Source organism: Salmo salar, chromosome 19, assembly GCF_965601325.2.
Source record: "Salmo salar chromosome 19, fSalSal1, whole genome shotgun sequence".
In the NCBI taxonomy this organism is placed as follows: Eukaryota; Metazoa; Chordata; class Actinopteri; order Salmoniformes; family Salmonidae; genus Salmo; species Salmo salar.
The window spans coordinates 59,884,497-59,897,303 of NC_138309.1; the positions used below are offsets into that span (position 1 = coordinate 59,884,497).

Below are 12,807 nucleotides of genomic sequence, written 5' to 3' on the forward strand. Positions count from 1 at the left end.
ACCACGTGACAATGACTTTGAGAAACGAAAACGTTATTAATGAAATGAAAGTGTTCCACGAAAATGCGTATATTAAAATCAGAACGGGCAAGAAGAACTGTAGAAATTATAGGATAAATTGTAGCCTAAGCTTAATCAAACTCGAAACTCACTGCGCCGCCTATGAAGTCTTTATAAAATAATTGCCTCCACGTTTCCATGGTCGGATTTTCCCTATAGGCTACTTTGAATAAAGGTAAAACATGCCTCATAAATAAAACATTCAGGTTTCAAACAATTAAGTATGTTTTCAAAATGCATACTGCCCCGAGCTCTCATTGTAAAGTGGTGGGTGATGCGCTGTTAGCCTGATGCCTGCACTGAAATGGTAAATAGGAGACCCGCTTCCATTACCCGTTGAGAAATAACAATACTAGGTATTTTTAATCATGCACCAAAACTGTTTTTATCACGCGATTGCATTTAGAATTGTAGTGCAATGAATGAGGTTATAAAAGCGCACGTTTTACTCCAGCAGCAACCAGTTTAGGAGCTGCAGGAGAAATCGCGCTCAAAATAGGCTCTGTATGCTGTGCACAAAAATACACACAGCGCAATTTAATTCCACTAAATTATGCAAATTAACCTATAGACCAATAAGCATGATGGTAAAATGTATTTCAATGCACTGTTATTTCCAGCAATAAATATAAATACCATTATTTTGCAATGGGATTTTATGGGGCCGGCAACAGTAAATTTAATCGGCTTTTCAAACCCTGGTGTGTGTGATGTGTGGGGATGCTGATAAGTTTGTGTCTTGTGTTAAGCAATGTGTGCGCATGCAGGTGGCAAGGGCACAAGGTTGGACGTATTATTTGTCTCTCTAGGCTTAATCAGTTGGGCTACTGAATAAAACATACCTGTGATATATACTGCCAAAATGTTACTAATTGGTCAATTGTAACTCTACTTTTTGTTCACGAAAATCCCAGTTATATCTACTCTGTTACCACCCCTGGTATGTGTATTTTACTTTTATTTGAATAATCTCTGTGTTCTACATCAGCCCTGAAAATATACAACATGACCACTGTATCTTGAGATATTGGACAAAAAGTGTTGAATTTTGAACACCGCCCTCTGCAACAAGATTCTGGTCTTCCTGACAGGCCGCCCCCAGGCTGTGAGGGTAGGCAATAACACATCTGCCACCCTAACCATCAACACAGGGGCCCCTCAGGGTGTGTGCTTCGTCCCCTCCTGTACTCCCTGTTCCACGACTGCGAACAACTCCAACAACATCATCAAGTTTGCTGATGACACGACGATGGTAGGACTGATCACCGACGACAATGAGAGCCTATAAGGAGGAGGTCAGAGACCTGGCAGTGTGGTGCCAGGACAACAACCTTTCCCTCAACGTCAGCAAGACAAAGGAGCTGATCGTGGACTACAGGAAATGGAGAAACGAGCACGCCCCCATCCACATCAATGGGGCTGTACTGGAGCGGGTCAAGACCTTCAAGTTCCTCGGTGACCACATCACTAAGGAATTAACATGGTCTACACACAGCCACACAATTGTGAAGAGGGCACGACAGCACCTCGTCCCCCTCATGAGGCTAAAAAAAGATTTAGCATGGGCCCTCAGATCCTCAAGTAGTTCTACAGCTGCACCATTGAGAGCATCTTGACTGGCTGCGTCATGGCTTGTTACAGCAACTGTAAGACACCCAATTGCAAGGTGCTACAGAGGGTGGTGAATACAGCCCAGCTCATCACTGGGGCTGAGCTCCCTGCCATCCAGAACCTTTATAAAAGGCATTGTCTGAGGAAGGCCTCAAAGACTCCAGCCACCCAAGCCATAGATTGTTCTCTTTGCTACCGAACAGCAAGCGGTACCAATGCACCAAGTCTGGAACCAACAGGACCCTGAACAGCTTCTACCCCCAAGCCACAAGACTGCTAAATAGCTAATCAAATGGCTACCTGGACTACATGCATTGACCCTTTTTTTAACTAACTCTTTTGCACTGACTATGCACACACTGGACTCTACCCACACATATACTTACACCCCAACACACACACATGACAAACACATATACTCTGCTGCTACTGCTCCACATACGCTGCTGCTACAGCTCAGTCTTATCTAGCCTGTTAGCTAGTCACTTTACCCCTATCTATATGTACATATCTACCTCAGTTACCTCTTACCCCTGCACATCGACTCGGTACTGGTACTCCCTGTATATAGGACATGTTGTTATTTTGACTCATTATTCACTGTGTATTTATTCCTTGTGTCACTATTTATATGTTTATTTTATCTTTAACTCTGCATTATTGGAAAAGGACCCGAAAGAAAGTATTTCCCTGTTGGTCTACACCTGTGGTTAGGAAGCGTGTAAGAAATTCAATTTGATTTGGAATTTAAGATTCCAGACATGTGATTTGGTTTCTTATTGACAAGGGAATCATTGACCTGTCCGCTAACTTTTTGACCTTTTCTGATCACTTGAAAAGAAGATATCTCATAGCAAGTGCTAGCTCTTGACCGTGACTCAGTTCCATTACATTACACATAAGTCATTTGAGGAAAGCCTCTTTGTATGGGGGAGTTTTATAAAGTGCCCCAACCACCTGGTTTTGTAGGCACAAGGACCTTATCTTTCATATCAGCGAGAAATAAAACATTTTTAAAAACGAAACGTTAAATTGATACACAATTTCATAGGGTTACGGTTAGCGTCCCCACACTGCCATCTCCATATCACATCGCGTGTTAATTAGTACTAATTAGCTATTTGAAATGCTCTGAACACCTGTGTGTAACGGAAGGCCGCCAGAAACGTGATGTCACTGAAAAATACTGTTGGCTGCAACTGGGATAAAGCTGGTTAAAACAGTGTACGAAGTATGTATTTTGTTTTTGTGAAATTATTTTGACGTGATATGAAAGGCATCGCAAGTGAGAATCGATTCACTTTTAGATGGAGTATTTGGCTGTCAGTGTCTCAAAGGACAAAGACCACCTTATCTTCACCTAAATAAGTAATATCGCCGAGAAAAATGTGTTCTGTGTTTCTGAAAAGCTGCTCTATAACACGGGATACAATACGAGAACAAAAGTTCAATTTCGAAACTTACCACCCTACCAACGCAATGTCCCCTCAGAATCCTCAGTTGCGGTCGAAGCTAACAGATAACAGTTCGTCCAAACACTACCGACATCTTTACTTTGGTGAGAAGTCGCTTTTCACTATTTGGCGAGTAACAACAGTATATTGAAGCCATCACTAATCAAAATTCTGGAAAGGTCATGCTGAAGAACTTAGAGAACTATAGAGAACTATAACGCCATGTAATTTACCAGAGCTATTATGCATCATGCACGTAACGTTACTAGTACGATACTACCGTACCCAGAGTGTCTTTCTAGATAGCTTTTTGTTGTTCACCGTGTAGACTGTTTGCAGGAAAGTTGTTCACGTATTGCAATGTACATTTGAGACATACCTACTAACAACAACGACTAGCTAGCAAGCTGTCCAAGCTCCCCAGCAAAGTAGTTAGCAGCTTACTGTTTTAGCTTGCAACGAGAGCCTTGGCGTACCCAATGTGAAGACTATGATACGTAGCTAGCTAGATAAATAACCAGTTAAATAAATACTTACATGAAACGTCGACAATGTATGAATTTAATAGATAAATGTAGCCTAATGTGGATTTACAAGACAATGAACGCCATCTTTTTTTTAAGTACGAGGAAAAACATCGTATACACTGATTGGTCAAGAGAAACCGTTTTGATGAAACAACAGGCCCATTGGCCCGCCACTAGATGTCCCCCTTTCACACTTATGTTGAGCTCCTTTGCAACAGTTTAGCTGAGAACTTGGAACGCGAACAAATCTTCAGAGGATAGGTTAGGTGTAGAATAACAATACATCTGATATTGAGACACAATTACTAATTTAATGGTTTAACATATGACACTGAAAATGCCACAATAGGTCTACTGCCCCCCCCCCCCCCTTCAGGGGGTGTTTTGAATATTCTGCCAATAGACCATGACTAGTTAAATTAATGTTGGAAAACCTAAGAACAACAAAGTGTTATCTGACATCTTACATAATGTAACTATACCACATTAGATTACCAAAGAGTGAATAAATGACGTGAGAAATAATGGAGTTATGTAATAGGGCCATTCATTTTGGGGGGTTCTCAGTAAGGTCCTGTCTGTAGCAATGGGGACCTGTCACTGTGTGTCTCCAGTTTCACTTGTCTTTGTCAGCAGCAAAGTCCTCTGTGTGCCCGTCTCAGGCGCCATATTAGACTTCTGCCAATGGCCCATCCTTAAGTGCCCTTAGTGACCATACAAACCATTGGAGTTGAAAGGTAGTGACGTGATTGCCATTAAATGCAGGATGCTGAAACTCCATTTGACTGGCAATCTTGAGTGTTACTGCCTACTTTTAGTATATATTAGCTTGTGCCATACTAGACTATTTATTCTCAACATGATACCATGTCATCATGATTATCACTAATAGGGTAATAACATCAGTCCTATCATGACTATGTTTTGAAAGTGGACCTCCCACACAAAAACTGACCATCTTACAGATCCTCGACTTTGGCGATGTAATTTACAAAATAGCCTCCAACACCCTACTCAACAAATTGGATGCAGTCTATCACAGTGCCATCCGTTTTGTCACCAAAGCCCCATATACTACCCACCACTGCGACCTGTACGCTCTCGTTGGCTGGCCCTCGCTTCATACTCGTCGCCAAACCCACTGGCTCCAGGTCATCTACAAGACCCTGCTAGGTAAAGTCCCGCCTTATCTCTGCTCGCTGGTCACCATAGCTGCACCCACCCGTAGCACGCGTTCCAGCAGGTATATCTCACTTGTCACCCCAAAAGCCAATTCCTCCTTTGGCCACCTCTCCTTCCAGTTCTCTGCTGCCAATGGCTGGAACGAACTACAACATCTCTGAAACTGGAAACACTTATCTCCCTCACTAGCTTTAAGCACCAGCTGTTAGAGCAGCTCACAGATCACTGCACCTGTACATAGCCCATCTATAAATGGCCCAAACAACTACCCCTTCCCCTACTGTATTTATTTATTTTGCTCCTTTGCACCCCAGTATTTCTACTTTGCACACTCATCTACTGTCAAATCTACCATTCCAGTGTTTTAATTGCTATATTGTATTTACTTTGCCACCATGGCCTATTTATTGGCTTTACCTCCCTTATCTCACCTCATTTGCTCACATTGTATATAGACTTATTTTTCTACTGTATTATTGACTGTATGTTTGTTTTACTCCATGTGTAACTCTGTGTTGTTATGTGTCGAACTGCTTTGCTTTATCTTGGCCAGGTCGCAATTGTAAATGAGAACTTGTTCTCAACTTGCCTACCTGGTTAAATAAAGGTGAAATAAATAAAAACAAGTGAGGTGGCCGGTGAGGTCAGGTTTCCCTGGTTGTTGTTGTTCCTGGCTTAAAGGGGCATAGCCATAGACAGGTTGGACGAGGTGCTGTCTCCCCGAACACCCCACGCCTCCAACCCAGCCTGTCTTTGTGTGGATGTTCTTTTCCCCAGAGCCCCCCCCCCCCCCCCCCCCCACAATGGCCCCCATTCTGCCTTACACAGGAGACTCTGTCTCGGCCGGAGAAGGGCCTGTGTCCAATTGGGACACAGTGATATCAGTAATAGAAAGATGCTACTCCTGCTGGCATGGATGGAGATAAGGGAGGGGTGGATGGAGAGCTAAAGAGATGAGAATCAAATCCATGCTTTCTCCCAGTGAAAGGGCTATTAGAGTAGTTGATGACAGATGCCAGTTCCCTCCCAGACAGGCCAAAGAGCTGCTGGTCTTTTCTCATGACTTCACCACACAGGGCACTATACTAGGCTAAGATGGAGCTAACTAAAGTTATTCAAGAAACCATTGATACTGAATTTCATTGTGATAAAGTTGGCCAATGCTTCTCATGTTAGAATAAATTGAAATGTTTTTCTTACTTGGTGCAAAGCCCCTGAATTCAGGGCTATGTTTACCACGTAGTAATGTTGGCTTTATAAAGATTAGGCCTAATTGTGATGCAAATGTACATATGATAATAATCCATCTTGCCTTGTGGCATCAAACAGTGCGCACAAGGGGGTGGATTTGCAGTGGAAGAATGTTCTATTAATGTATTTAAAAGCGGAGGTAGGCTGATTGAATAGCTAGAGACCACCGAGCTAAAAGTCTCTATCACTCAGTGATATCATCTTGGTAACTAATAGCGAGTACTTTGAGCAATGAAAGCGGCCGGAGAGCCGTACAGCTTGACACGGTAGTGCTTTATATAGCCCCTTCAACACGACTGCCCATCGTTTTACTGTCACCAAGAGCCCCTGCCAGAGCCCCAGCCATTGGGAGTGTGATGTGGGGCTAATTAACCTATATGGCAGGCTCACAGAGAGCATGGCTGACTGTACAGTAATGTACTACACACTCTGGCTCCCAAAGTCAGTCAGTCTCCTCTCTTGAAAGGAATGTGTGTTGTTGGGTTGTTCCTTGTTTCATAGTATGTGAATGAAAGCCCCCAGCTGGCCGGGGCGTGTGTGGATATGTTAACTTGGACCACAGAAGGGGCTGACATTCCCTTGGGGGTCATGGGTATCATCCTCACTCTCTCAATTTTTTTCACAATTTCAGCAAATAGTAGGAATTTGAGTGCATTAATGGTCAAAACCTGATAACATATTTTCTGGGTGCCTCAAAAACAGGGGGGAAACATATAAAGGGGAGGGCCAGGCAGGCAGACATTGGGGAGTAGGTCTCAGTGTATGGTTCCCCAGCTGCAGGCTATTTTTTCTTGGCCGGGGGAGGGGGGTCACGTGGCAAGCAGCAGCCTCCGTATGTTAATTACAGTTTTACAATTGTCAATTTTCAAAACAGAGTTCACAAGACACAGAACTCTGGGGCCTTGTGCAAAACAGTAAATGCCTTCTCAAAATATAAATACAAGTAGATTCATCAAAAGAACACTACTGCCTGCAAAAAGATTAACGCAACCATACTTTTATCGAGTCGAAGCAGACAAAACAGAAAGTTAATCTGTCTTAAAAAATCCCAGTAAATCATAACATTTTATTTGCCGTTACTAAATGATGACCAAGATTGGAAGTACAACTATCCAAATCAGGCCTGGCTCTAGTTTCCCCACCCTAATTTCTATCAGAACTCAGGATAAGACCCAGATGCAGACAGCTAGAGTCAGATGTTTATTGACTCAAACAGGGAGCAGGCAAAAGACAGGCACAGGTCCGTAATCCAGAGCAGAGTCAATAAGGCACAAAACAGCAGGCAGGCTCAGGGTCAGGACAGGCTGAGGTTCACAAACGGGTCAGTCAGTCAGGCAGGTACAGAACGGCAGGCAGGGTCAGGGCAGGCAGAATGGTCAGAACCGGGGAAACAGAACTTGAGCAAGCAGGGAGACAGGGAAACACGCTGGTAAGACCAGACAAGACAAACTGGCAACAGACAGAGAACACAGCTATAAATACACTGGGGATAATGAGGAAGATGGGTGACACCTGGAGGGGAGTGGAGACAAGCTCAAAGACAGGTGAAACAGATCAGAGTGTGACAATTTCATGACAAATTTTATGTTACTCTACAAATTTTGCCATGGGGCAGAGAGAAAAAATGTTCAGTTTTACAGCTGATTTCCTGCAATTCTACACATTTTGCTATGACTAATGCCATGTTAATGATATCTGAGTGAGAGTGACTAACAAAATCAGTTGGGGCTGTGGTGGAATATTGACTCAGAAATATAACACTCTTAGTAGAACTTGTGAATTCAAAATAGACTTTAATACAAAGTAGCAAAGCCGAGCCCTTCCATGGAAAGACTTTATTACAAACGTAACAGAGCCTAGCCCCTCGATGGAAAAGACTAAATTCTCATATTACAGAGTCCTGCCTTTATAGGATTCTGTCTTTGTATAACGTATAGAGTCGTCTCCCTCTATATGAAAATAGCTTCCCTAGACCTTTCTCCGTCATCTTTCCATCTCAGTTCTTGCTTGTTAACGCCCACATCTGACAGCTGTATAGGTTATAATAGTAGCAGGGCCCTGGTCCTATATGTTTCATTCCTTATATAGCCATTCTGTCTCAGCTTCTTCAAAGTATACAGCCTAGATGCTGCTAATAATGGAAATGTAATCATAGTCATGAGTATAGCTCTCACAGGGCCCACTGGATGTCAGGGCCCTACATGCCTGAGTGACTGTCAGTGACTGACATAACAAGAGAAAAATTGCACCTTTTGTATTCTACTATAACAGTAAGTATAGACCCCGACTGAGTTCCTGGGACCCTAAGCAACCCTATGACTCTGTGTGCATCCATTACACGGAACCCAAACCGGCTGTGTGCGTGTGCCATCATGCATACATTTATTTTGTCCCCCCAACCAAACGCGATCACGACACGCAGGTTAAAATATCAAAACTAACTCTGAACCAATTACATTAATTTGGGGACAGGTCGAAAAGCATTAAAGCTTTATGGCAATTTAGCTAGCTAGCTTGCACTTGCTAGCTAAGTTGTCCTATTTAGCTAGCTTGCTGTTCCTAGCTAATTTGTCCTGGGATATAAACATTGAGTTGTTATTTTACCTGAAATGCACAAGGTCCTCTACTCCGCCAAATAATCCACCCACAAAACGTTCAACCAAATTGTTTCTAGTCATCTCTCTTCCTTCCAGGCTTTTTCTTCTCTTGACTTTATATTGCCATTGGCAACTTTCATAAATTAGGTGCATTACCGCCAACTGACCTCATTCGTCTTTCAGTCACCCACGTGAGTATAACCAATGAGATGGCACGTGGGTACCTGCTTCTATAAACCAATGAAGAGATGGGAGAGGCAGGACTTGCAGCGCGATCTGCGTCAGAAATAGAACGCATTTCTATTTTAGCCCTTGGCAACGCAGACACTCGAGCAGTGTGGGTGCAATAATTGAATAACATAGATTTCTACATTTATTTTGCAACGCACGTGACGCGAGCGGTGTGGTCAGCCTGTTAGTATGGTAGCTCTTGCTGCCACAAACTGTAATTTACCTTACACAACTTGCCGACTGGCTTGTTCTATGTGCTTTAACGGCTGGTTCTCTGCTAATTACCATGCAGGTTTTTTTCTTTCTTGTTCTTTCCCCTGCAGAGTGTAAGAGTATCATGGTGGGCTTTTCACTATTTTGAGACATTAACTTTGGAGTTCCTTAACGGAGTTGTTACATCATATGTTGCTGTTTTTACTGCTTGGATATTAAACTGGCTAGGTAATATTAAAGTGGCGTAAAAAAATAATAAAATAAAATCCATTACCTGGTTGCTGTTTTTTTTGTATGCCTGCTTTTACCACACGGGTCTTTCCTGTTTTTTTTGTATGCCTGCTTTTACCACACGGTTCTTCCCTGTTTTTTTGTATGCCTGCTTTTACCACATGGGTCTTCCCTGTTTTTTTGCAGAGGTACTGGATAATTTATCCTTCACCGGGTTCCTATACCTCCAAGCGGGTCATGACATAAGCTTTCCTAGGGCGTCGGACCCATGCTCCGTGGCCTTGTTGGCTTGGCTGAGCTTATGGCTTCCCTTTGTGACAGGTGAGATGGTGGGATTCGCATACCTCATGTATGCACTGCCTGGGTTTGAGCCACGCAGAGAGGGTGGTGGAGTGCCCTACTGGATGCCTGTTTTGTGTGGTGTTCTCAGAACGCCTGCCCCTAGTGCGATTGGAGGCCATGCGCGAGTGGGTGGCCAGGCTCGGGCTCTTGCTGGGGATGAGCTCCCTCCATTAGGAGTGGTGCGCCAGCGAGCTGTTAGTCCCTGTACTGCGCCCAGTACCCCTCCCAGGAAGTGTGGCCGGAGCCACTGCAGGTAGAGCTGCTGCCAGTCCTGGATGGGGGCAGGAGTAGAACCGCAGGGACCACCTTGGCGGAGGGCGCATGCCCTGCGTCAGGAGGTTGATAGCTTCGATGGCGACGACAGCTGTTTCCTGTTGGCCAGTGATAGGCTGTTTCTGGGGGACAATGCTGGCAGTGTTCTCCACCGTGAGCGGGGCTACCAGGCTGACAGGCCATCAGAAGCCGGCAGCGGGGCTTAATCGCCCCCAGCGGCTCGAGAGGCTATGAAGAGCCTACGCAGTCGGGTAGCCACTGCACTGGACATCAAACTGGTGGACAGTGATGGCTCTCCATCTGTCCCCATCTCTACTGAGTTCTGCGAGGCCTTGCAGGAGAGGTTCGTAGGGACTGGGAGACCCTGAGACGGTTCATGCCGCCGCCTCAGGCAGTCGGACCGTTGACACCCGCCTGCACCCGACCGACAGTGGGGTCCCTTTCCTGCCCCATCACCTCGGGCTGAGGGACAACAGCGGGAAGGGGCACAGCGTGCGGTGGAGCCCCTCCCTGAGGCCGGCCCCGGCAGGACCCCTGACACACCCTTCCCTGGCCTCGGCCGCTTCTCCCAGTCTCAAAGGGCAAAGTGGGAGGAGGGTGTAGAGTCCCCCTGGGTGTTGTCCACAATGCTCAAGGGGTACCAACTCCAATTCCGGTACCGGCCCCCATCCTTCAGGGGCCTTCGTGTTAGCATGGTTGCTGACCCCCCTGAAGAAAACCCTGCGACTGGAGATCTCCTCACTCTTGGACAAGGGTGCCATCCGCAGGATTGAGACATCAGAATGGCTTGATGGGTTCTACTCCACTTATTTTGTGGTCCCAAAAAGTGACGGAGGGTTTCAACCGATTGTGGACCTCTGCAACCTCAATGGGTGCTTGAAGGTACTGAGGTTCCACATGCTGTCCAAAGCCCGCATGTTGCAGGCCATGTCCAGGGACCAGTGTTTTGTGACGCTGGACCTAAGGTTGCGTACTTCCATGTTCCTGTTCACCCAGCTCATTGGCAGTACCTCTGATTTGCATTTGAAGGGACGACTTGCGAATTCATGGTTCTTCTCTTCGGTCTCTCCTTGGCACCCCGCACTTTCCCAAAGTGCATGGACACTGTCCTGGTACCTCTCATGTCCCAAGGATTGTTGATCCTCAATTACCTGGACAATTGGCCAATTTGTGCCACGACCAGGACCCAGGTCCTGTCAGACAGAGACATGCTCCTGACCCACATCGGCGGGCTGGGCATTATTGTAAACGACAAGAAGAGTCGTCTGATGCCCACCCAGAGAGTGGTCTTCATTAGCATGGAATTGGACTCAATCCTCATGAGAGCACGCTTGCCCACCAGAAGGGTTCAGGTGATCTTATCTTGCCCCGACCATTTTCGGCAGGGGCGGATGCCAACGCCTGTTGGGATTGCTGACGGTGGCCTCGTTGCTAATTCCCCTGGGTCTGCTCCATGTCCGGCCTTTTCAACAGTGGTTCAACTCCCACTGGCTGCACCCGAAGCGTCACCGTCACCGCCAGCTGCGGGTGACCGCACAGTGCCTCAGGGCATTTTTGAGGTGGCGCTGTCACTCCTCTCTCTCAGGTGGGGTGGAGATGCTGAGAGTTGGTCAGCACAGACTCCTCCCAGAACAGTTGGGGTGGTGTGACCAAGGGCAGGTCGGCCAGCGGCTGTTGGCTACCCCCTTGGAGCGGCAGGCTCATCAATACACTAGAGCTCTGAGCTGTACTGCTGGCCCTTCTGTCTTTCCTTCCACATCTGAAGGGAAAACATGTCCTTGTGAGAATGGACAACACCACAGTGGTGGCTTACATCAACCATCAGGGTGGACTGAGGTCCCACCGCCTCCATCTTATGGCACAGGAGCTCCTTCTCTGGGCTCAGGGACGTCTTGCGTCTCTACGCGCAGCGCACGTACCTGGCACCCTGAATGTAGCAGCGGATTCTCTCTCTCTCTCTCTCTCTCTCTCTCTCTCTCTCTCTCGATCTCTCTCGATCTCTCTCGACTGGAGCCTACATCCCCAGTTGGTGCAACACCTGTGGGACAAGTTCAGGAGGGAACAGGTGGACCTGTTTGCCTTGGAGAATGCACACTGCCCCCCTGTGGTACTCCATGTCGGAGCCAACAGGGCCTCTGGGATTAGATGCTCTGGCTCACGATTGGCCAGGGCTTGAGCTTTATGCATTCTCCCATGATCCAGGCTGTGCTGGACAGGACCAAGATGGCGGAGCATCGTCTGCTGCTGGTGGCCCTATACTGGCCCAGACAACCCTGGTTCAGCCTTCTCCTGTCCCTGTTGTCTCAGGTCGGGGGGACTGTGGCATCCGAGACCGCACCGCCTCAGTCTGTGGGCTTGGCCGCTGAACGGCGCCAATGGTCCATGTTAGGACTACAGGAGGGTGTAATGTACACCATGCAGAGCACAAGGGCACTGGCTACAACCGCAGTATGCCAGTTGCGCCAGCAATTGTTATGCTCATGGTGCACTGGTATTGAGGTTGTGCCCAAGTCATGCGGGGTGCAGTATGTCCTTCAATACCTGCAGTCTCGCTTGGATGAGGGCTTGGCAGCCTCTACGCTGAGGGTATTTGGCCGCTATATCTGCCTGCTATGTGGGGTGGATGAACAGGCAAGTGGGGCGCCATCCCTTGGTCTCCGGGTTTATGAAGGGGGTTCGTTGCCTGCGTCCAGCTAGGACCCGCTGAATGGTGAGCTGGAATCTGGATGTGATCTTGGCAGCTTTGGCAAAGCCGCCTTTCGAACCATTGGAGTCTGCCTCCCTGAAAAACCTCTCTATGAAGGTGTCTTTCTTGATAGCGATTACTTCCATGAA

The 12,807-nt window shown here is 46.6% G+C and overlaps 1 pseudogene across 1 annotated transcript in view; it reads right to left on the reverse strand.

The window, feature by feature from the left end:
* LOC106579255 (mediator of RNA polymerase II transcription subunit 24-like) overlaps window positions 1-3,791 on the reverse strand; it is a 39,127-nt pseudogene extending 35,336 nt beyond the window's left edge. The window contains exon 1 of the transcript XR_014381575.1: window positions 3,663-3,791. The product of XR_014381575.1 is annotated as a mediator of RNA polymerase II transcription subunit 24-like (transcript). The remainder of the gene's footprint in view (window positions 1-3,662) is intronic.
* Between the last annotated feature and the right edge of the window lie 9,016 nt (window positions 3,792-12,807).